Source organism: Danio rerio, chromosome 17 (genome assembly GCF_052040795.2).
Source record: "Danio rerio strain M-AB ecotype USA chromosome 17, GRCz13ab, whole genome shotgun sequence".
NCBI lineage: Eukaryota > Metazoa > Chordata > Actinopteri > Cypriniformes > Danionidae > Danio > Danio rerio.
In genome coordinates, this window is record NC_141037.1 from 44,521,355 (window position 1) to 44,545,557 (window position 24,203).

At 38.7% G+C, this 24,203-nt stretch overlaps 2 long non-coding RNA genes across 2 annotated transcripts; one reads left to right on the forward strand and one right to left on the reverse strand.

Moving 5' to 3' along the window:
• The first annotated feature begins 355 nt into the window (after positions 1-355).
• LOC148679562 (uncharacterized) lies at positions 356-1,992 on the forward strand. Its single transcript, XR_015945094.1, has 2 exons — positions 356-834; positions 970-1,992. It is a non-coding gene; the product is annotated as an uncharacterized LOC148679562 (long non-coding RNA).
• LOC108179794 (uncharacterized) lies at positions 1,324-23,998 on the reverse strand. The gene is made up of 9 exons (XR_015945093.1): positions 23,929-23,998; positions 22,778-22,946; positions 16,797-16,872; positions 15,244-15,313; positions 14,973-15,044; positions 13,433-13,504; positions 12,150-12,221; positions 6,318-6,419; positions 1,324-2,655 (listed from the first exon to the last, which is right to left on the reverse strand). It is a non-coding gene; the product is annotated as an uncharacterized LOC108179794 (long non-coding RNA).
• Positions 23,999-24,203: the final 205 nt, after the last annotated feature.

The window sequence follows — 24,203 nt, forward strand, 5'->3', positions numbered from 1 at the left end:
GGAAACGTGAAGCGGGTTGATATTGATTGACATGAAATCCAGCCAATCGCTGACGGGGATTCCGCTGATCGACCAATGAAAGGCGATAAAAATCCAGCCAATCGCGGGCGAGGAGTTCTGCGGCTAGACCAATGAAACGCGACTGTGACGTGCTCTAATGTGTATGGAGCAGCAGTAGCAGGAAAGGGACGATAGTGGGAGATTATACACAATGAGCATACACTGATACACACAGAAAAACGGGTTCACCGTAAACATTAGGACATAACGAGAAAACGCGGGAGGTAGTAAGTCACGCATGTTAGAACACGTGTTTGCCGCCCGACTTATCGGGACAGTAGCGCTGTTCCAACAGTTACGATGTGTGCTCATAGTGACGGTATGTATTCAGGTGTTTTGTCCCAACAGTCCGGTCGCACCAACGCACACACACACACACACACACACACACACACACACATACTGGTACGAGTGGTTTATTGGGACTTTTTTCCTAAAAAAGTACCATCATGGGATATGGGGACCCACCTTTTCTTTTGTCTTACAGTTTAGTAAAATGTATGAATCTTCTCCATATTGCATGGGGAATAACTCTGTCTATTCAGAATTTCATTATTGTGAAAGAGTCTGGAAATATTAAGACCTGACATTCTACAACGTTGTGGGGACAGGGCAAAAGTGGGCGTTTCTGACTCAATCGTGCATTATGAGGACAGCCATGAGTGTTACAAACACACAGCAACAATCCTGCATTATGAGGACATTCCGTGTTTAACTGGACTTTACTCATACACACAGACACACATTACTAACACTGGACTATGAGGACAGTTAGTGTTTAACTGGACTTTACTCATACACACCGACACACATTACGAACACTGGACTATGAGGACAGTTAGTGTTTAACTGGACTTTACTCATACACACAGACACACATTACTAACACTGGACTGTGAGGACAGTTAGTGTTTAACTGGACTTTACTCATACACACCGACACACATTGCTAACACTGGACTATGAGGACAGTTAGTGTTTAACTGGACTTTACTCATACACACAGACACACATTACTAACACTGGACTGTGAGGACAGTTAGTGTTTAACTGGACTTTACTCATACACACCGACACACATTGCTAACACTGGACTATGAGGACAGTTAGTGTTTAACTGGACTTTACTCATACACACCGACACACATTGCTAACACTGGACTATGAGGACAGTTAGTGTTTAACTGGACTAGCTAATGGATAGACAGACAGACAGACTGAGGGAGAGATAGATAGGTAGATAAAAAAACCTGTAACTGTAAATCACTGTCTCAAATGCATTTATTCAACAAGGCTTAAAAAAACAGCTTAATGACAGCATTTTTAAGGGTCCTGCCCCTTAAAGTTCAACCAAAAAATTAAAACTGATTTAGGCCCAATCCCAATTCTATTTTTGTACCCCTACCCCTTCCCCTTGGCCCCTACAACCAAAAGTTAAAGGAAAGGACTTCAGATGTACCCATAAGAATTGGGACAGCATATGTCATCGTAATTTTATGCTTCATATGAGATCAGATGATCGCAACTGCTGTAGTTATTTCAGTTGTGTTATTTTTTGATATTTATCTTGAGGAAATCACTGAAGGCACATCATGTTATCATAATGATCTAATGTGGCAATAAGATTGTAACTTTACTGTATATATACACACAGTGGCCATATTCATCTATGTAAACACACGAAAACCACACTAACATCATAGCAGACACTGTAAACAGCTCATCACAGACACTATACTTTTCTGGCAGGGTATTCCAGTGTCATCAAGTGTCAGAATGTTGTGGGACTGCTGCAAAGGAGTGATTATTATGGATTATAGATTGCAAATTATAGCGTTAAAAAAGAAAACTATGACAGTAAAACATGAACGTAGTTATGAATATATTGAATCATGTTTGTTTGTCATAAAAATAAATAAATAAAAAAATAAAAATTCTCCTTACTTCTGGGTGCAGCTGTGGCAGGTGTATTGTGGGAAATTTTTTTACCCCTTGGTTTCAAGTGTGGACCTGAAAAATCTTTGTTCAAAGGGCTATTCACCCCTTCCCCTTAGCCCAACGCCTTCAAGCTAAAGAGAATTGGGACAGCCCTACCCCTTGACGTGAACGCGCAAAACAAGGGGTAGGGGTAAGGGGAAGGACTAAGGGGGGGAAAAGGCATTGTGCCCTACTGTAATGCCATCCTTGGTGTACATGACATTCTTCTTTTAATTCAATTCAATTCAGCTTTATTTGTATAGCGCTTTTACAATGTAAATGGTGTCAAAGCAGCTTTACATAAATGGTCATAGTAACTGGATCAGGGTAGTTCAGTTTTTAGTGTTTAAGTTCAGTTCAGTTTAGCTCAGTTCAGTGTGATTTAAATCATTACTGAGAGTTCAAACACTAAAGAGCAAATTCATCGATGTGTAGCTCTACCGATCCCAAGCCATGCAAGCTGGTCGCGACAGCGGAGAGGGAAAAAAACTTTGTCTTCTGCTATCTTGCATTGATCACGCTCTGCTTTTGTGGTGAGGTGTCCTTTTAAAATGTTCCATGACTGCATCCACTTCAGTGTGCTCCATAATTTTATCATAACTTTCCTTGATTTGGTGTCTGCAACAGAAAAACACAAATATACAAAAATACATATTTTTACCGACATTGTAAAAAAAAAAAAAACTAAAGACTTATTTTACAATCAGAGTGCAAGCTTTCTGCATCCTACTCAATAAGAGAGCAGTTCCTTAGTGCTGCCTAACTGGTGTATTTCTTCTGCTAAATACAGGTGCTGGTCATTTAATTGGAATATCTTCAAAAAGTTGATTTTAGGCATGCTCATTTCGGTTAATTTTGCTAACCGACAACCGCCACTCATTAATCGGTTGTTAACGGTTAACTGGTTAGATTACTATTAATTTTATATTAAACAAATTGACGTGTCTATTTTGTGTCTGACACATTAAATATTGCATTTTAAAATAATGATTTATTTTAACATGCCAGCATATTAATAATAGAACATAACAATAGAGCATTTTCACGCACCTGTAGTGTTTAGCACAGAAGAACAGAATAAACTAAATAAAATGAATAAAATAAATAGGACTGCCCTAAATTATTTCCACTTAAATAATTAATTTATATTACAAAACAAAAATACTGACTGATTCTTTTTAATAACCGGCATAGGCAGTTTTTTTCCCAATCATATGTTTTTTCTTTCGTCAAATAAAAATCGCAGACTTCCTCAAATTGCTTGCTCCACGGAAAATATGCATTTATTTAATGCCTTGCTGTTATTATTATAATCACAAAACCTTTTACATTTTTATAGAAATCATTATTTTAAAGACTATGTCTTGCTATATGGTTTCCTCTCTCTCGCGGTTCAAGTGCGCGCTGCGTGATAAAAAGACAACAACAACGCGCGCATATGTTGACTTTTTGTAAACAGTTTTGTTGTTTAAATATGATATTGCATTAATGTGCATACATACTCTATAAGCTGTCAAATAAAAGGTAAAGCCTATTTGTTGCATTTATTACGCAGTCAACATCAGCGCTGGTTAAGCATCAACACGTCTCGATCAAACAGCAATATTCTTCTTCCATTTTGCTTCTTTGGCAAATGTGTCTGTAGGCACGGGTTACACGTTGTCGTCCCGCAAGTTAAGCATGTCTTGCAGTTGAACAAGGGGCCAAAAACAAGGCGCATCTCACTGCCTTTATGTTGACAAGGAAAAAGGAAGAAAAGAAGCACGGTGATGTTATGAAACGACTGAATCAGCTGGGTATCGATTGTGCATAAGTGTTGCTGTCTGAGTTGTTACAATTGTAATATTTAATAATATTATGATATTCAAGATTTTACATTCATACAGCTCTGGATAACTTAAAACAGCGATTAGACCTTCAGAGCGGTGTTAATGCGTCCTGAAGTAAAACTCCAGCAAGATAGATTGATTATGTACAAAGTCATACTTTATCTATAAATAAACTATAGAAACTGTGTTCATCTTAACTGAAAGCTTCTGCGTGTTTGCTGGCCTCACACATCGCGCACCTGTCAGTTAGTCAGCACGTAACGCCAAAGGATTAAACAGATAGCACACAGCACTATACGGTTACAGAAAAGTTTACGCTGTTATAATTCACTTACCTTTTAATACGTTTTGGTGCGATTATAATCCGCTATTAAAAACAACAACGACTGAATGTTTTGAAAGGGTAATGTAGCCGTGGAGGGATGCATTTTGGTCCCCGCCATTGAAGAATGAATGTAGGGGAAACCAAGCTCTTTAAAAGTTCTCTGTAGCTGTCTTGACAACACAAACTGCTGCTCTGGGATGAGCCGCGTGCAAAAGATGCCCTTCTTGACGCAAAGGCGCATTCAATCGGCCCCTTATGCAGCCAAACTAAAAATATATAAAATAATATTTTTAATCGTTTAACTGATAGCATTAATCGGTCACAAACGCAGCCTTTCGGTTAACGGTTAATCAATTATTTTGAGCATCCCTAGTTGATTTATTTCATTAATTTCATTCAACCTGTGAAACTTGTATAATGTATACATTCATTCCACACAGACTGATATATTTCAAGTTTTTATTTATTTTGATTTTGATGATAACTAAAGGAAACCCCAAATGCAGCATCTCAGAAAATTAGAATATCACTTCTGACCAATACAAAGAAAGGATTTTTAGAAATCTTTGGCAACTGAAAAGTATGAAGATGAAAAGTGTGAGCGTGCACAGCGGTCAATGCTTAGTGTGGGCTGCTTTAGCATGAATGACTGCAGAGTGGCATGGAGTGGATCAGTCTGTGTTCAACACTGCTCAAGTTTTCTGAGAGCTCAGGTTGCTCTGATGGTGACCTTCAGCTTTTCTGCATTGTTGGGTCTGGCATACCGCATATTCCTCTTCACAATAGCCCATAGATTTCCTATGGGGTTAAGGTAGGCGATTTTTATTTTAAGAAGGTACTAGTAGCTTTGGCACTGTGTGCAGGTGCCATGGACAGGTACCTGTTGGAAATTGAAATCTGCATCTCCATAAAGTTGGTCAGCAGCAGAAGGCATGAAGTGCTCTCAAACGTCCTGGTATAGAGCTGCGTTGACATTGGACCTCAGAGAAAACAGTGGAGCAACACCAGCAGATGACATGGCACCCCAAACCATTGCTGACTGTGAAAACTTTACACTGGACTTCAAGCAACACCTGTGGATTGTGTGCCCCTCCGCTCTTCCTCCTGACTCTAGGACCCTGATTTCTAAAGAAAATGCCAAATGTACTTTCATCAGAGAGCATAAGTATGGAGCACTCAGCATCAGTCCAGTCTTTAGACCAGGCAAGATGCTTCTGATGCTGTCTGTTATTCAAGAGTGGCTTGACACAAGGAATGTGACAGCTGAAAGCCATGTCTTGCATACATCTATGAATAGTGGTTCTTGAAGCATTGACTCCAGCTGCAGTCTACTCTTTGTGAATTTCCCCCACATGTTTGATTGAGCTTTGTTTCACAATTCTCTCCAGGGTGCAGTTATCCCTATTGCTTGTACACTCTTGTTTTACCACATCTTTTCCTTCACTTCGCCTCTCTATTAATGTGTTTGGACCAAGTGCTCTGTGAGCTCTGTTTTGCGTTAATTAGCTGATTAGAGTGTGGCACCAGGTGTCTTCAATACTTAACCTTTTTACACACTTTTCATTTCTCGTTTTTAGTTGTCATCAAAATCAAAAGAAATAAACACTTGAAATATATCAGTCTGTGTGGAATGAATGTATACATTATACAAGTTTCACAGCTTGAATGAAATGAATAAAATAACTAAAATTCTTGAAGATATTCTAATTATACGACCAGCACCTGTAAAAGTGTTTTATTTAATTTATAGTGTTTGTTGTGCTGTAAAATATTTTAATTTACTTAGGACAACATACAACTATGCTAAATTTGTAGTTTTTTGTAAAATTAATGCATGTTATAAGACTGAATTTAATTTATCTTAAAATTAAAATATTTTCTTTAATCCTAGTAAGGTTATGTTAATTTGACACTAATTTATTCATTAATATAATCTTTTATTTACTTAAAAACAACAAATGTGAAAAAATGGATATGGCTTTCAAATAGTGAATTGATGGAAGAAAAAAAAATAGAAAAAAATATCTAGAAATTACATGAGAAATCCATATTGTACTGAAGTACACAGACTAAAAAAATATGACACGTAAATTTATACGCTAATTATTGGTGACATAAATACTTACATTTGCAAGTTGAAGTCTTCATTTTCTACTTAACATAGGACCACTACAATCATCGCAAGAATGCAAACTGGAAATAACAGCACTGTGTACTTCATGGCGAAACTGTACAGAGGGAAAGTTTTTATTAAAATCCAATTCACATGCTAAACATACCACAACTTTTATATGCATGCATCAATTTGTAAAGCAAAAAAAAAAATCATGAAATGATATGCCTGTTAAATTAAAAACTTACTGAATACTTCCTTTTGACAGCTTGAAAGTTGCTGCAGTTATTATTAAATTAAAAGCATGTCCAGGCTAAAAAGTGTGCACATCAGGTAAACCTTATTGACGCAAAAATCTCAAATCAATACCAAAACAATTTGTACATTAGTGATGCACAGATTGCGGTTATATCAGCGGGCAATGCAGATAATCCACGTGTCGGGTAATAAAAACATACATTATGATTAATTGCGGGTCGGTTGCGGGTGGATGTAGCAGGACATGGCAGTGGACCAGCAAAAAAGCAGAGTGGGCTTTGCAGAATAATCATGTGAGACGCCCAAAATAATGGATGAAGTGCAAGAGTAGCCTGCTGTTCAAAGTTTCAGTAAGAGTTATCAGAGGAAAATATGCTCTCGCTCTGGGACAAACAAGCTTTTTCCACGACTGCAGCACCTTGCGAGGTGAATCTTGTTCATTCTTACAACACGTGGTGCAAACGAACGCTCATTCAGTGCTGCAGCCGCTTTTAGGAGGCGAGGCGGAATCTCCCGAATCCAGGCACAGTAGATGCTATTCTGTTTTTGCACAGTGCAAAGAAAAAGGCCAAGTAAACATAACCTAGCTGCTGTTTAGACTGAAGTGGCACCCTTTTTTATCTTGTTCCTGTATCTGTAAAAGCTAAAGGTCTTATTTTTACTTTGTTTTATTTGAAAATGAAGAAAATGTTGTCTTAAGACAAACTTTTGTTTTTATAAATAAATGTTCATTTAAAAACGTTAACGCTTAACATATTATTTTACTATCATAGATGTGCAGATTATAGCTCAATGAATCTGCTGTTAATATCCAAGGTGACCTATCATCATGTCTAAAACAAAGAATTAAATTATTAAAGTGACGATCGGGTGCGGATACATATATCAGATAAAACTATATGTGTGAACTGGTGGCGGGTGGATGATTAGTATTAGGCTTGCCACGATAGACAGTGTTGACGGTGATACCGGTTTTAAGACGAAACACCGGTGACTTTTTCACCGTGACACCGTCCCCACATTTGTTTTTTTTTTTAAGTATTCGGTTTTTTTTTTTTTTAATTTAAATATTTATTTGAATTAAATGGGAAACATAATTCTAAATAATTTACTTAAGACGAGAGCATGCTCTATAATTATCATCTGAACATAGCTACAATGCGTCATACTTCATTTATCACATTAAGAGAACGAGAGGAGTCGAATTTACAGAAAGAATGGCGGACGGATAAGTGTCAAAACGCAATGCAAAAGCGCCTGTTTGGCTATATTTTGGGTTCAAACCAAATGCAAAAAGAGAACCTGAAGACGTTAATGAGGCAATCTGCAAACTGTGCCTGACAAAGGTAGCAGCAGTTGGAGGAAACATAACTAATTTATACACTCATTTTCAACACACTTATACTTGATGTTCAACTAATGTATGTGCGGGTCGCGGGTAGATAAGATCAATAGCCATAAATACGCAACGCATAATCTCATTTTAAAAATCACGCAACCATCATCTCACAATGTTTAATAAATTATCTTTTTTTTTTTATTAAAACAAGAGTGATTTAGCAATGCCGCGCCATTAATAAGCCAACTGCAGAGAAACAAAGCAACAATCGCGGCAACAGCCGTGAGCAACAATCAACAATGAATAGGCCGACAAGAGTGTAGGCTAACCTGTGTGTGTGTGCGCGTCTTTTATCACTGAGAATGCTCTCTTCAAAAACCGAAAGTTGCTTCGTCTGTCTGGCAATATTTCGGCTTTTAATAAATGAAAAGTTAATTTAGATGAGCCAATATTAAAAATTGCAATAAAGTAACTGAGACGTGCGGCCACACGTCTCAGTTACTGAATCTGAGGTCTGATCTCATCTCTCTCGCTGTCATCTAGACACAGATGCCTAACGAGTCTGGTCACAAAACTGAAGCTGGTACCAGCTGACAGGTAGAATAGCTGAAGCCTTTGCGAAATCTGTCAAAATACAGCGCTGAAATTAACAGGCATAAATGTCTTTGAGCCAGAAAGTCTATCTAGGATATCTGTCAAAACGCAATTGGAGCCATGGAGGAGTTGTGTAGCCTTTAAATGATATTGTTTCTAATAAAATGAAAACCAAAATAAACTATTCATTGCATTTTTCGTTTGATAAAAATATACGTAAACGAAAAAAAATCAAAGGGTGGCTAGTTTGTTGTAATGTGTTTTCATATTAATATATACATATAAACATATAAAACATGTAATTCATACCACACCAGAGCTGTGGACCTACAGTATGCAGTGTGTTAACTTACAGGGTGGTGTTGGTCCATGTTACTGCGCACCGAACTCCAATCCGAGGGAGATTATGTTACTCGATAGACAACATTAACTTGAGAGATTTTAAAAATAAAATATATATTTTTAAAAAGGAACAACACGCAAATCTGCAACAAATAAAATAAAAATAAAACGTCTTGCCAGTGCAGTGTGTATTCCGCCACTGACAGTGTAAGACGCCCTTATGCAGCGCCTGTAACTGCAGCTTTAAAGAGAGATCAAAGCTGGTACTGATATAACCAAAAAGCAAGATCATAAGTTATAAATATTCTATAACAATACTTATCGAAATATTTATACATTTACATGTTGTTTATTGATATTGTGTGATCTGTATAGGCTGCCTGATCTTTACAGAAGCTGTAAACTGACACGTGTGCGCTGATGTTTAGCTCTGACAAGGCGCTTTTATTTAGCCTGTAGTCTTTAAATTTTTTTACATAATGTTTCATTTCTTAACATTTTTTATTATTTTTTTTTATTTATAGTTTATATATAAAATGAGTGCCAGCTTGTTGAGTTGTGATCATTATGCAAGGATCATATTTCAAATTCGGTTTATTCTTCAATAGCCTATAGATTCCTTAATAATGTATTTTAGGACTAAGGACTAAGCTGTTAATATAGGCGTTTATGGTTGTTATTTGTATGGTTCCAACTTCCAGTTTTTTCAGCCTGTAGCATTGTTGTGTTTTATTCGTTATGTTAATAAAATTTTGTGTTGTTTAATAACAGTGATTTAAATTTTTTTTTGTAGCTTCCTTTTTGTCCATTCAAACAATAGACGCCGAATTGGCAATTCCCGCAAAACTGAAAGAAAAGAGGAAAAAGCAGAAAAAAAATACCAGTATTACCGGTGTTGTCACATGTCGATTAACCGGTGGGGAAATTTCCTCATCGTCACAACCCTAATTAGTTGAAGCTGCGGATTCAGGTGCCATTTCAGCTGATCTGTGCATCTCTATTGTACATGTTGGACAAAAATCTTATTGTCAAATGTAAAATAAGCCAACATATAACCGACCAAACTCTATTTATCAATTGTGTAAAATATAGGGGTCCTCACAAGGCCAAACTGTCCTTACAATTCATGACCATGTCATGCCCATCCCCCAATACACTATACAGTGAACTCATAACCGACCAAACTCTATTCATCAATTGTGTTAAAACATGGGGGTCCTCACAAGGCCAAACTGTCCTCACAATTCATGCCCATGTCCTCCCCATCCCCCAAAACACTAGTCATTATTATATATTAATAGAGAGTAGGGATGCTAACAGTTACTCACTGATCGATTGATTGTCAGTAACCTGTTTAATCGACAGACCTTATTGACGATGACCGATTAAGCATGGACATTAAAGGATAAGTTATGATTTGAGCTGCGAGACATTCGTCCATGACTTCACACATTAAATAATCGAGTGTGTGCAGTTTATGTTCTGTGGGGTGGATGTATATAACCCTGTTTTGATTGGTTATATATGTGTGTGCTGCCTTCCTGAGTCAGGTAATCAAAAAGTAGGCTATGTGATGTTTAATTATGAGTGGGTCACGGGTGGATAAGATCAATCATTGGTTATGCAAACTTTAACTAGTTTCTTTAAAATGTTAAGGTGTTTTAAGCAATTTCATCTGACAGACTGGCATGAATTGATGCATGCAGACTCTAATTTTAAAAATCGTGCATCACGGCCCGACATGCGGTGAGCCTCTCCATTCTCACAATGAGTTTCTGAGTTCTCTCATCCTTCAGACCGAGTTTGTTCTTTCAAGGTAATCTGTGAACACAATTAGTGCTCAGAATAGCTTGTAAAGTCTGTCCTGCTCTTTTAAATTACTTGATGAAATGAATTAAAGTCATAATGGCCAGCGCAATGGATTATTTTGTCATTAACCGTGAACACAGTTTAATGTAGGCTTCCCTGAAACGAGAATGTTTTACTTGAATTTTATTTATATTATTATTGTATTTATTTATTTAACAAAAAAATTGTGTTTTGGGTCTGAATAGCAGTACTTCTTTTGAAACACTTCACCACAAATGTTATTTATTCTTTATTTTCTAGATAACTGACCAACAAAAATGTACATTATTTTTCAAGAAAAATATATGAAGTGTACATTTATGTTCATGCCTGTTGCATTGGTTGATTTGTTTCACTCCCTGAAAAATAAGGATTTAATTAATGCTCTACTGTAATTGGTTTATCCCAAACCTCTGTACTATATTTGCTACAAACTTTAAAACTAACAAAGTTTATAATAAGTCATTATTTTACAGATTATGTCTTAAGCATCTGATTTTTCATCTATGCTGATGTGCTTTCATTTTCTCCATCTTACTCGTGGCGAGTTCAGGTGAAAGAGTAACAAGTAAGATTTGCCTAAATTTCATTTGCCTGCATCAAACTGGCAGGAAAATCTACATTTAAAATATATGAAATACAAAGGCTGGTTATTTTACTGGTGATGAGGGATAATAGTAGCATTACAGAGGAAATTAAAAAGGAAACATAAGTTTGACATCAACAGATCCTATCAATGTCGTATCGAATGTCCTTAAATAATGTAGCCTATATGAGATCAAGCACCAAGTGTTTATTGAGATTGTGTCACCTATCATATATAGTCTGTTCTTCACAAAAGCTTTAAGGCACCTTTATTTAGCCTAGCCTACTACTGTATATACATTTAGATTTTTTACATATAATGTTCCATTACTTAATTTCTTTATTTTTTATATTTATAGTTTATACATAAAATAAGCACTAAGCTTATTTTGCAGTGATCTTTATGCAAAGAGCATAGTGTGTATTGTTTTTATTCTTCAGTAACAAATTCATTAATTATGTATGTTATAAATGACTATTTATAAGAACTAAGGTATTAATTACTGCAAGTCTCCAAATGGAAAATGCTTGGGTGATTTCTTTAATACTTCAAAACATTCCAAACTTTATCTATTGTGTTTATGGAGTGGTAATTAATGATTAATTGATAATTTATCGCTAATTTAAATGATCATGGATCACAGGATTTTGTGGAATTTGATATCCCTATTAGAAAGGGGTCTATTTTACTCAAATAGAGTTATCACAACAACGTTTTTGAGATAACAGCCCAGGACAAACAGCCTAAAATGGCACTTAACCCTTCTACATCTAGCATTGTCATTGTCAAAGAGGAAATTATTTTGTTTGCAAGAAGTTATATTTGCAGTTTTGGATAGAAACTCTGCTCATACCAAGAAGGAAATTAAATTCACTTACTGTCTCTTTCCCTGATGTGGAAGTTTCTGCACTGCATTTGATCCTCGCCATTGATGACTCTTCACATAATTCCTGTAAATGTGAAAAGGAAAGGCACAAGATTGGGTCAGAAAGCTTGCTAAGTAAGTACACTTAACTAATGAACTACTATTACCTGGCCAATTTCAGGCATTAGGGAAAAGCAAATGGATGAAAAATGCATGGACAACATCTACAATTTCATTTGATTTGTTATTTAAGTTTTTGTACAAGAGAGCCAACGGTTAGCATAAACTCCAAACTCTATTCATTAATTGTGTAAAACATGGGGGCCAAACTGTCCTTACATTTCATGGCCATGTCATGCCCATCCCCCAATACACTATACAGTGAACTCATAACCAACCAAACTCTATTCATCAATTGTGTAAAATATAGGGGTCCTCACAAGGCCAAACTGTCCTTACATTTCATGACCATGTCATGCCCATCCCCCAATACACTATACAGTGAACTCATTACAGACCTAACTCTATTCATCAATTGTGTAAAACATAGGTGTCCTCACAAGGCCAAACTGTCCACACAATTCATGACCATGTCATGCCCATCCCCCAATACACTAGTCATTATTATAAATTAACAAAGAGGGGTATATTGTACTCAAAGAGAGTCATCGCAATAACATTTTTGAGAAAAACTGCCCAGGAAAAACAGCCTAAAATGATGGTCAACCGTCCTTCTACAACCACAAATCAGAAACAGTATGGAAATTGCTAATAAAATATAGTGTAATGTTGCCATTCCTTTTTACAACACTTAAAAATATGTTTAGCGACTGAAGACAGCAAGTGATGAAGTGTTTCATGTGTAAATTTGTACCATTCTTACTGCAAACAAGTCAAAGTGGGCAACAGTACGGGGTCTTTGTTGTTGCATTTTATGCTTGGAAATGCACCACACATTCTCTATTAGAAACAGATCGGGACTGCAGACAGGCCAGTCCAGTACCTGTGTCCTCTTTAACCTGTTTCACTTCACATCATTTAACCATTTTATCTGATGACAGCCCTAACCTCCTGTCACTACTTTTTTTTAAATATGTTGCAAGAACCAAAATTGGAATATGTGTTTATTAAACACATTAAATAATGTCTGTTGGATTATCTGCAATTCAATACAAATCAAAGTAAATTTAGAAATCAGTACTTTCTTTTTTATTTGCGTTTTCCATACTGTGCCAATCTTTTCTGATTTGAGGTTTTAACATGGTCAGCATCAAGAAGGAAATTAAATTCACTTACTGTCTCTTTCCCTGACTTGGAAGTTTTCGCCCTGCATTTGATCCCAGTCACCAATGACTCTTCATTCAACTCCTGTAAAAGTGAGAAAGAGAAACACAAGATTGAGGCAAGAAGATTTGCTAAGAGATTATTTTATTCTCTTTGACTCATTTGAGTGAAACAGTGATTGTCTGAAACATTTAATGCATTATTTTAATTTTCCACATAAGTTACATTTGCCTATTGGCTTTTTGTCAAAGGAACCAGCGTGATGCTGACTGCTGGTTTGTCTACAAAGTGACATCATAATTCTACCACTCTATTCAACAAATGTGTTCAAATATGGGGGTCAGAAGGAAAACTAGAGATATTCATATTAATCGTTTAACCGTTAACTGAAAGGATGCATTTTTAACCAATTTATGGTATTAGTTAAACAATTAAAATGTACTATTATTTTCCAACACATAGGGCTATTTGTTAACTCATTATAATATGTGCAACCACACGTGCCTACAGACATATTTTGATAAAAGAAGCATAATGAAAATAGTGAAAAGACTTGTCACAGTTTGACACAGACAAGTTGATGCCAAACTAAGGCTATTGGTGATTGCCTCTGTCCTGGATCTGCATCATAAACACCTTCATGTATTTGCACAAGTTGAGAAAGAAGCAGTGGAAAGAAGAAGTGGAAGTCGAAGCGTTGGGGTTTTCACTTGCTCCAAGTGTGCTCAACACGGCAACATCATAAATACAATCAACAAATAGCTAAACCTTTCTTCATTTGAAGAATTACAGTTAATAATAGTCCTTATAAAAGATCCATTTCTAAAATAGCCTGCATAGCCTAATCTACAAATCAAACAAATGCTGATTGACTTAAATGATTTATGCATATGATAACTCCACACCAAACTGAGACTTTCATTTTATAGCTTTATAAACTATAAAAATGTACGCAAAGTAATGCAATCCTAGGCCTATACTTTATATAAAAGTAAAGAACAGAGCTTCATTTGACAGATGAAACAATCTAAATGGAAAAAAAAAAAAACTTTGTCGTCAACTAGTCTACGGGCTACACTGTTTACGGGCATTCTATACAGTATGACAATGATATAATCTGTTGTTGATAAGTTTAGGCTATATTTCCTTCTCAATAAATTTCTAAATTTTCTTTAAAATCAACAAGTGTCTTTTTATTTTTATATTTTTTTAAGTTTCTGAATATTGAGATACAAAGATGTTATTTTTCTATAGTATTCATTTTTATTTTTTATATCTCTTTTTGCACTGTTTTTATACAGTTATATTGTAAAACTTTACCCTAGTTTGCTGTATGTGTTTGTACCATTTTATTAATGGATAAACAGGGCTAGTATTATACACAACTGTTTCTACAGATACCCACTCAGGTATCGGTTTAGTACTTACTTTTGGCTGATTCCCTGAGCTCAGGTATAAGAATCAGTATCGGGAAGGGAAAAAGGGGTACTAAAACATCCCTACCTCCATTTCTAACATGGTCAGCATCAAGAAGGAAATTAAATTCACTTACTGTCTCTTTCCCAGATGTAGAAGTTTTCGCACAGCATTTGATCCCAGTCACCAATGACTCTTCATGCAATTTCTGTAAAAGAGAAAAAAAGAAACACAGGATTGAGGCAAGAAGATTTGTGAAGTGATGATTTTATTGTCCGAACTAGCTTGATGCAAATGATTATTGTTCACAAATGTTTTGGGAATATTTCAATTTTCCACACAAGTTACATTTGCAGCTTTAGATGGAAACCTGGCCTTTATCAAAAAGGAAAATTTAATTCACTTACTTTCTCCTTCCCTGATGTAGAAATTTTTCGAACCACATTCAATCATTGCCAATGATGACTTTTTACATAACTGCAGTAAACATGAAAAGGAAAGGCATAAGATTGGGTCAGAAAGGCAGTGAATGCAGATATAAAACGAGCCTAAAAAGACAATAAATAACCAAACCGACCCCTATAGAGTGGTGGAACTATGATATCCCTGTAGACAAAAACCCAGAAGCGAGTTTGTGTTTTACCACTTCTGCTTCCAACTTTTTAATGTAATTTTTTTGGAATGGCATATTTGTTAAATCCCTAAAATTATGTAGTGTATGGTTAACTCAAACTTAAAATACATTTATGTTTTATTCTAAGATATAAAACACACCAGTTACACCACATTTGTGATTTTTTTAAAGCTGTTAGGTGTCTTTGTAAAGCTGGTTGCTAAGAAGTTGCTAAATGAGACTACAGGTGCTGTTGAACATGAAATATCTCACAGTGAACAGGTTGATGGTGATGAGGTGACGATCATGGTATAGTTCGTTTATAGCCTAGTGTCAGACTTTTAGTTGTGGTGCTTGTATTCAGGCTTTAAAATTCAGGAAAGTCATATTATATTAAAGAGTATCTTATATTAAAGATGATCTCAATGAACCAAAGGTTCAAGCTTAATGAACTATGGCTGAGCACAGTGCTTAGTTTTTGTTATAATCCTATTGGCTACACGAGCGACATTATAAATGAGTGATTATTATAAATCATTCACAGTTCATATGGACCAATTTCTTCTTCCTCCAGATCATGACCTGTAGATGTGATTAAAATAGTTGCCGCATTTTGTGTAGTTTGCAAAATATGTATTTAATTGTGTGTTGTAACTTGTAATCACCCTGCACAGCTTGTAATTACGTATTTACTATAGATCAGTGCTTGTACTGTATCTCAAGGTTAAATCTGTATGGACTGTTTACCTATTGTGTCCAAACCATGTTTAAAACTCAAAGCCTGCTTCTTCCTTTAACGATTTAAATGAGTTTCTGAACTCACAATCCCCTGCTGTTTGCCATTGCTATGGGCACAATCAGCTGTTTATACACATAAGCTGCAGTCAATTTTCAGAATAGTTCAACTTTTGCCACTGTGTGGATTAATACTGAATGTTTGTCACTGTTATTACTTGGGGTTATGGTTACTAATGTTGGTGTTTAACTGCAATACTTTAATGCACTCCTCCATAGTGCCCACACATATACTCTGCAGTGTGGCTCCTTCATAACCGTGGTGGGTGTTTCTCTCCGCCTCATGCTGAACGCAGTCGACCAAATCACAGCAGACTGGGTCATCAGACCAATCACTGCTAGATTAGCTTCACGCAAAGGAGGGGTTTGGAAACAAATGAATCGCTGAATAAATCATATGGGAGTCACTGCGATAATTAGGTAAAAATAAATGCATATTTTAGGATAATAAAAGTGTTTTTGAACTTGCATGCAGATCAGCCTGTTGATAAAGACCGCAAAACCAAAATATATGACCTTTTATAATGCATAACAGGCGCTCTTTAAATTCACTTACTTTCTCTTTCCCTGACATGGAAGTTTTCACACTGCAATCAATCTCAGTCACCAATGATGCTTCATGCAATTCCTGTAAAAGTTGTCACCATCCTGCAGTTTGTCTCCATTCCCCTAGAGGTCCCCGTGTTTCCCCTCTGTATTTGTTCTTCCTCATGTGTTCTTGTTTACTTAATTTAGATCACCTGTGACTTGTTCCAGCCAGTGTATTTAAGCTGTCACTTTGTCTGTGTTCCTCACTCGGTGTCATCTCTGGTGAACTTGCCTTGCGTTTCCCTTGATCTCCTGAGCTACGTCTAGTAAGAGTGTTTTATTTTCCTTGTTGCTGACTGCATTAATTATCTGTTTGTTTTCTCCCCTCGTGGAGTTTTCTTTACATGTTTATTATACTGTTAGAGTATTTTGTATACCTCATTCTGAGAAGAACCTAAGTTTTCTGTTTTGCTACCTCATTTTTGAGAAGAACCTAAGTTGATATTTTTTTTAATAAATCCTTGTTTTCTGGATTCCCTCTTGGAGTGTTTTCGTTCGAGTCCAACACAACTTCCTCTGTGGCTTAGTGGTATACACATTGGTTTCCACACCAGAGACCCGGGTTCAAGACCCGGTCGCAACAGAAACACCGAGTCAGACATGGACCCAGAGGCACTCAGTACCAAAGATCTGTTGGCAGTGATTGGCAGTCATGAAGCTTCGTTCCAGCGTCATGAAGAGGTTCTCCGTCGTCAAGAGGAGGTGATGACAAAACATTCAGAGCTCCTTGCTGATGTCACGTCGTCCATTCGGCAACTCTTTCAAAGCCTTCCTGGGGTTTCTTCTCCTGCTGCACCACCCCTAAGTACCAACAGTCCTCCCATAGCTCCAGTAGCTGCTGCAGAGCCCAGACTTCCACCCCCCAAGCCATTCTCAGGAGATCCTAGTTCCTGTCAGGGATTTCTCACCCAGTGCTCTCTCACTTTTGAGCTTCAGCCCTCAAGTTTTCCCACTGACCGCTCAAAGATCGCTTATATTATCACCCTTCTGACTGACAAGGCATTGTCTTGGGCCTCTGCGGCATGGGAGTCCCAGCCTAGTTATTGCCAGTCATACACAGCCTTTGAGAAGGAATTCAAGAAGGTGTTCAATCACCCAGTTAGTGGACAGGAGGCTTCCAAACGTCTCCTTACTCTCCGTCAAGGTCCTCGCAGCGCTGCAGACTTCGCCATTGAATTTTGAACTATTGCAGCAGGTAGTGGATGGAATGACGAGGCCTTAAGAGTCTGCTTTCTGGGCGGATTAGCTGAATCCATTCAAGATGAGATGGCCACCCGGGAACCAGCCAAAGACCTAGAATCCCTTATTGATATGGCCATTCGCCTTGATATTCGCTTGAGAGAACGGAGAATGACTCGAGGCAGAGCATCCCAGTCCCAAACTCCTGTTCACAAACCTGCATCTCCAGTTCATGCTCCACCAGTCAGACTTCTCCCAGTCAATGAACAAGCTCCCGAGCCTCCAGAAGATATGCAGCTAGGTCGTTCCAGACTCTCTCCCAGTGAAAGGGACAGACGGATGAGGGAGCGACGATGCCTTTACTGTGGTATGTCTGGTCATTTTCGATCCACTTGTCCAGAACTATCGGGAAACGAGGGTCCCCACCGAGTTACAGGGGGACTGTGATGGGGAAAATAAGAGTTCCTCCTGCCAACACCGTTCTAGCTCTCAAAGCTATTTTGTCCTGGGAGAGTCATCAGTTCCCAGTCCAGGCAATGATCGATTCAGGGGCCGCAGGTAATTTCATAGATCTCTCCTTGGCCAAGAAACTTAAGATTCCTACCCACCTTCTCCCTCATCCCCAGTCAGTAACTGCTTTGGATGGTAGACCCCTTGAACCCGGTAAAGTAACTGAGGTCACTCAGTCCCTGAAGCTTACCATTGCTAAACATCAGCAGGAGGAGACTTTCTACCTTATTGACTCTCCCGAGTATTAGGTCATTCTAGGTCATCCCTGGTTGCACAGACATAACCCCCATATCAACTGGTCTACTGGTTCCATTCTAGATTGGAGTCCTTCATGTCACTTCACCTGTTTTACCCAGAGCCTCTCTGCCCCTCATCCCGAGCCTCAAGATTCTGTAGATCTGTCTCAAGTTCCCGCTGTCTATCATAAGTTTAGGGCAGTATTCAGTAAGTCTCGAGCCACCTCTTTGCCACCTCACCGCCCATACGACTGTGCAATTGACCTTCTCCCCAGTTCCTCTCCTCCTAGAGGCAGAGTCTTCTCCCTATCTCCCCCTGAACAGGCTGCTATGAATGCTTACATCCAAGAGTCCCTGGCAACTGGCATCATCCGAGCCTCCACTTCCCCTGCTGGTGCTGGCTTCTTCTTTGTGGAGAAGAAGGATGGGGGGCTTAGGCCTTGTATCGATTACCGAGGTCTTAACAAGATAACCATTCGGAATCGATATCCCCTGCCTCTTATGGCTACTGCCTTTGAGCTGGTGCAGGGAGCGTCCATTTTTACCAGGCTCGACCTTCGCAATGCCTACCATCTGGTGCGGATACGGCAAGGAGATGAATGGAAGACTGCTTTTAACACCCCCACAGGCCACTATGAATACCTGGTGATGCCTTTCGGCCTTACCAATGCTCCTGCCGTGTTCCAGGCACTTATCAACGACGTCCTCCGAGACATGTTAAATATATTTGTATTCGTTTATCTGGACGATATACTTATATTTTCCAAGTCCACGGAGGAGCACGAGGGCCATGTCAGCAGGGTTCTCCAAAGACTCCTTGAAAATCATCTCTTTGTCAAGCCAGAAAAATGTGAGTTTCATGTTTCCCTGACTAAGTTTCTTGGGTACATTGTCACCCCTGGTCACCTGGAGATGGACCCTAGTAAGATTAAAGCTGTTCTCAACTGGCCTATTCCAACCACAGTAAAAGAGGTGCAACGGTTTGTGGGCTTTGCAAACTTTTACAGGAAGTTTATCAGGAATTTCAGCTCAGTTGTGGCTCCCTTGACAGCACTGACAAAGGGAGGAGGAGTCAAGATTGAATGGGGCCCTAAAGCAGCGGCTGCCTTCCAGGATCTCAAGGATCGATTCACCTCAGCTCCCATACTCTCTATCCCTAATCCAGACATACCCTTTATGGTAGAGGTGGATGCCTCAGATGTGGGTGTAGGAGCCATTTTATCACAGAGGAATGAGGATGGAAAACTACACTCCTGTGCTTTCATGTCACGTCGCCTGTCTAATGCCGAGTGCAACTACCACGTGGGGGACCGAGAGCTGCTTGCTGTTAAGTTGGCCTTGGAAGAATGGCGCCATTGGCTTGAGGGCGCTCGACATCCTTTCCAGGTACTTACAGACCATAAGAACCTAGAATATCTCCAGCAGGCCAAGCAACTGAACCCTCGGCAGGCTCGATGGTCTCTGTTTTTCAACAGATTTCAGTTCATCCTGACTTATAGACCCGGTTCCAAGAACCTTAAGCCTGATGCCTTGTCCCGAGCCTACTCTCCAGAGACACATGAAAAACCTGTTTCTTCTATTATTCCTAGTTCAAGGATTGTTGCCCCCCTCAGATGGGATCTGGAACAAGTTGTCCGTAAGGCTCAAACCAAAGAACCTGATCCAGGGAATGGACCGTTGGGGGCTCTATATGTCCCTCAAGCAGTGCGAGCTCAGGTCTTGCAGTGGGGTCATGAGTCTGTATTGACCTGCCACCCAGGTAGTTCCCGTTCTTTAGAATTCCTCCGACGTCGCTTTTGGTGGCCTTCCATAAAGGAAGATGTTAAAGGTTATGTGGAGGCCTGCCAAGTATGTTGTCAGGGAAAATCATCACACCAGCGACCTCAGGGACTGCTCCATCCCTTACCTGTTCCTCACAGGCCTTGGTCACACCTTTCCCTGGATTTCATTACAGGACTTCCACTCTCCCAGGGCAACACGGTCATATTGGTTGTGGTGGACCGATTTTCCAAGGCTGCCCGGTTCATTCCTCTGCCCAAGTTGCCATCGGCTAAAGAGACTGCTGAGCTCATAATAAGCCATGTTTTCAGAGTTTTTGGCATTCCCCAAGACATTGTTTCTGACCGAGGTCCACAATTTCTGTCCAGATTCTGGGGGGCTTTTTGCAGACTCTTCGTAACCACTGCCAGCCTATCATCCGGGTTCCATCCTGAGTCTAATGGTCAGACAGAACGAGTTAACCAAGATTTGGAAACCACTCTACGGTGCATGGCAGCCAATAACCCCACCACTTGGTCATCTTACATAATGTGGGCTGAATATGCCCACAACACCCTCAAGTCCTCAGCCACCGGACTTTCCCCTTTTGAATGCCAATTTGGTTATACCCCTCCATTGTTTCCTGAGAAAGAGGTCCAGGTGGGAGTTCCCTCAGCCCAGCACTTTGTTCGACGCTGTCGACGAACCTGGAGGAGAGCTAGAAGCGCTCTCCTTCGAACCTCCCTGAGATACCAACATCAGGCTAATCGCCGTCGTCGAAGGCCTCCTACTTTCCGGGTTGGCCAGAGAGTCTGGTTGGCCACTAAGAACCTTCCACTCTGGGTTGAGTCGAGAAAATTGTCCCAGAGGTTCATCGGGCCATTTAGAAGAGCCAGGAAAGTTAACCCTGTTTCTTATCGTTTGTATCTTCCTCGTTCACTTAGAATTAATCCCACATTTCATGTCTCTTTATTAAAACCTGTCTTGTCTTCTCCCTTTGCCCCCCCTCACAGACCCCCTCCACCTCCCAGGATCATTGACGGCCAGCCAGCCTACACGGTCCACCGGATACTGGACTCCAGGAGGGTCCAGAACTCACTTCAGTATCTGGTTGACTGGGAGGGCTACGGGCCAGAGGAGCGCTCCTGGATTCCTGCCAAAGACATCCTGGACCCTAGTTTAATCCGGGAGTTTCATACCCAAAGGCCAGGGTGTTCTGGTAGGAACGTCAGGAGCCGTTCCTAAAGGAGGGGGTCCTGTCACCATCCTGCAGTTTGTCTCCATTCCCCTAGAGGTCCCCGTTTTTCCCCTCTGTATTTGTTCTTCCTCATGTGTTCTTGTTTACTTAATTTAGATCACCTGTGACTTGTTCCAGCCAGTGTATTTAGGTTGTCACTTTGTGTGTTCCTCACTCGGTGTTTGAGTCATCTCTGGTGAACTTGCCTTGCGTTTCCCTTGATCTCCTGAGCTACGTCTAGTAAGAGTGTTTTATTTTCCTTGTTGCTGACTGCATTAATTATCTGTTTGTTTTCTCCCCTCGTGGAGTTTTCTTTACATGTTTATTATACTGTTAGAGTATTTTGTATACCTCATTCCGAGAAGAACCTAAGTTGTCTGTTTTGCTACCTCATTTTTGAGAAGAACCTAAGTTGATATTTTTTTTAATAAATCCTTGTTTTCTGGATTCCCTCTTGGAGTGTTTTCGTTTGAGTTCAACACAACTTCCTCTGTGGCTTAGTGGTATACACATCGGTTTCTACACCAGAGACCCGGGTTCAAGACCCGGTCGGACAAAAGTGAGTAAAAAAAACACAAGATTAAGGCAAAAAGATGATTTTATTCTTTTTGACCCATTTGATGGAAACTGTGATTGTTTGCAAATGTTTTAATGCATTGTTTTAATTTTCCACTTAAGTTACATTTGCAGTTTTGGATGTAAACTCAGATCATGTTAAGAAGTGTTAACTTACTTTCTCTTCAATACAGACTGTATTCACTTTCTCTTTACATGATGTGCATGTTTTTGAATTTTGCTAATCTTTTTGAAGAAGATGTACAAAGTGGCTACCACTACTAATACAAGTAGAAACAATAATAACCAAAGTGTAATTATCTACTGTCACATACACAACTATTGTGTGCGCATTTAGGAATAGAACAAAAATATAAAAACATGCACAAGCAATGAAGTTATTTCTTCACAACACAATACAACCAACGTGTCCTCTGATAATAGAAAACAGTCTTAAAGAGAGCACACACTCAACCTTGAATGCCATGGCCAAGAAGAATCACCATAGTTGTGGGTAATTTCCTTATTTGGAAAGATATCCCTTGTAGTAAACAGAAACAGAACTACTGCCTTCATTTAGGATTTCTGTGACCATCATTACGGCATACCAGTTATCCATCCTTTTGTGAAGCATCGATGCTGTGGGAAAAATACTGCATAGTCAAAACATTCCTGACTAAAACACAAAGTACTAACCTAATATTGAATATTTTGTGATGTTAAGATAACCTTGCCCTTTTAATCGTTTGTCAAATATATGACACAGTTTACTTCCCTTCCTAAAAGTGTCCCTAATGACATACTGACCACCTTGTTATTGGTTAGTATACCATAACAATTATTATGTTATCAACAATATTAATACTACTACTGCTACTACAACTACTAATAATAACAATAATAATAAATAGTCTACAGTGGACAAGCTCAAGTTTAAATAGAGGTAAAGATGGTTTTATATTCGCACATGCAGTCTTTCTCATTAATAATATAATCTCAGAAAATTATTAATTGGAAATTCTAAATAGTAAAATATTAACAGCCAACAACCATCAAAGTACATCATTGTTCACAGTCGATTAAATAGTACTAATGTTGTTTTGAAGTCATAATTACTGTACATGTGATTTCAGTCCAAATATTTAAAGTACCATGGTAAACAATGTATGGAGCTGTCACTGAACAAATGTGTGAATATAAAACCATCTTTACCTCAATCAAGACAGAGGTAAAGTTGGTTTTATATTTCCACAGTCATTCATTTAGAAATTTCTATATAGTTTACCATGTTACTTTGAATATTCTATCGGCATTAGCATGGGTGACTTGAAAACAACAACACTGTTTATTTGACTGTGAACAATGTTGTACATTGATAGTCATTTGCTGCTAATAATCATTCGCTATTTAAAGTTTGCAAATAATACATTTATAAAATTATAGTATTAAGGGGAAAGTCTGAACGTGCGAATATAATATAAACAAACTGGGTCACGGACACTATATCTGCTAATGATGTTGCACATTAAGTGATATGACCCTGACTAACTCGTCATGCACACAATGTCTAAAGTTAACTTAACACATGGCACAAAATATACAGTAAATAAGCAGTTCATACCTTTAAGATGCACAAATAGTTCTCTTTCGTAGTTGCTTTACTCCGGCGGAATTAAAGGTCTACCTCTCGTGTCTTCGGCAGCCAATTGGAAACGTGAAGCGGGTTGATATTGATTGACATGAAATCCAGCCAATCGCTGATGGGGATTCCGCTGATCGACCAATGAAAGGCGATAAAAATCCAGCCAATCGCGGGCGATGAGTTCTGCAGCTAGACCAATGAAACGCGACTGTGACGCGCTCTAATGTGTATGGAGCAGCAGTAGCAGGAAAGGG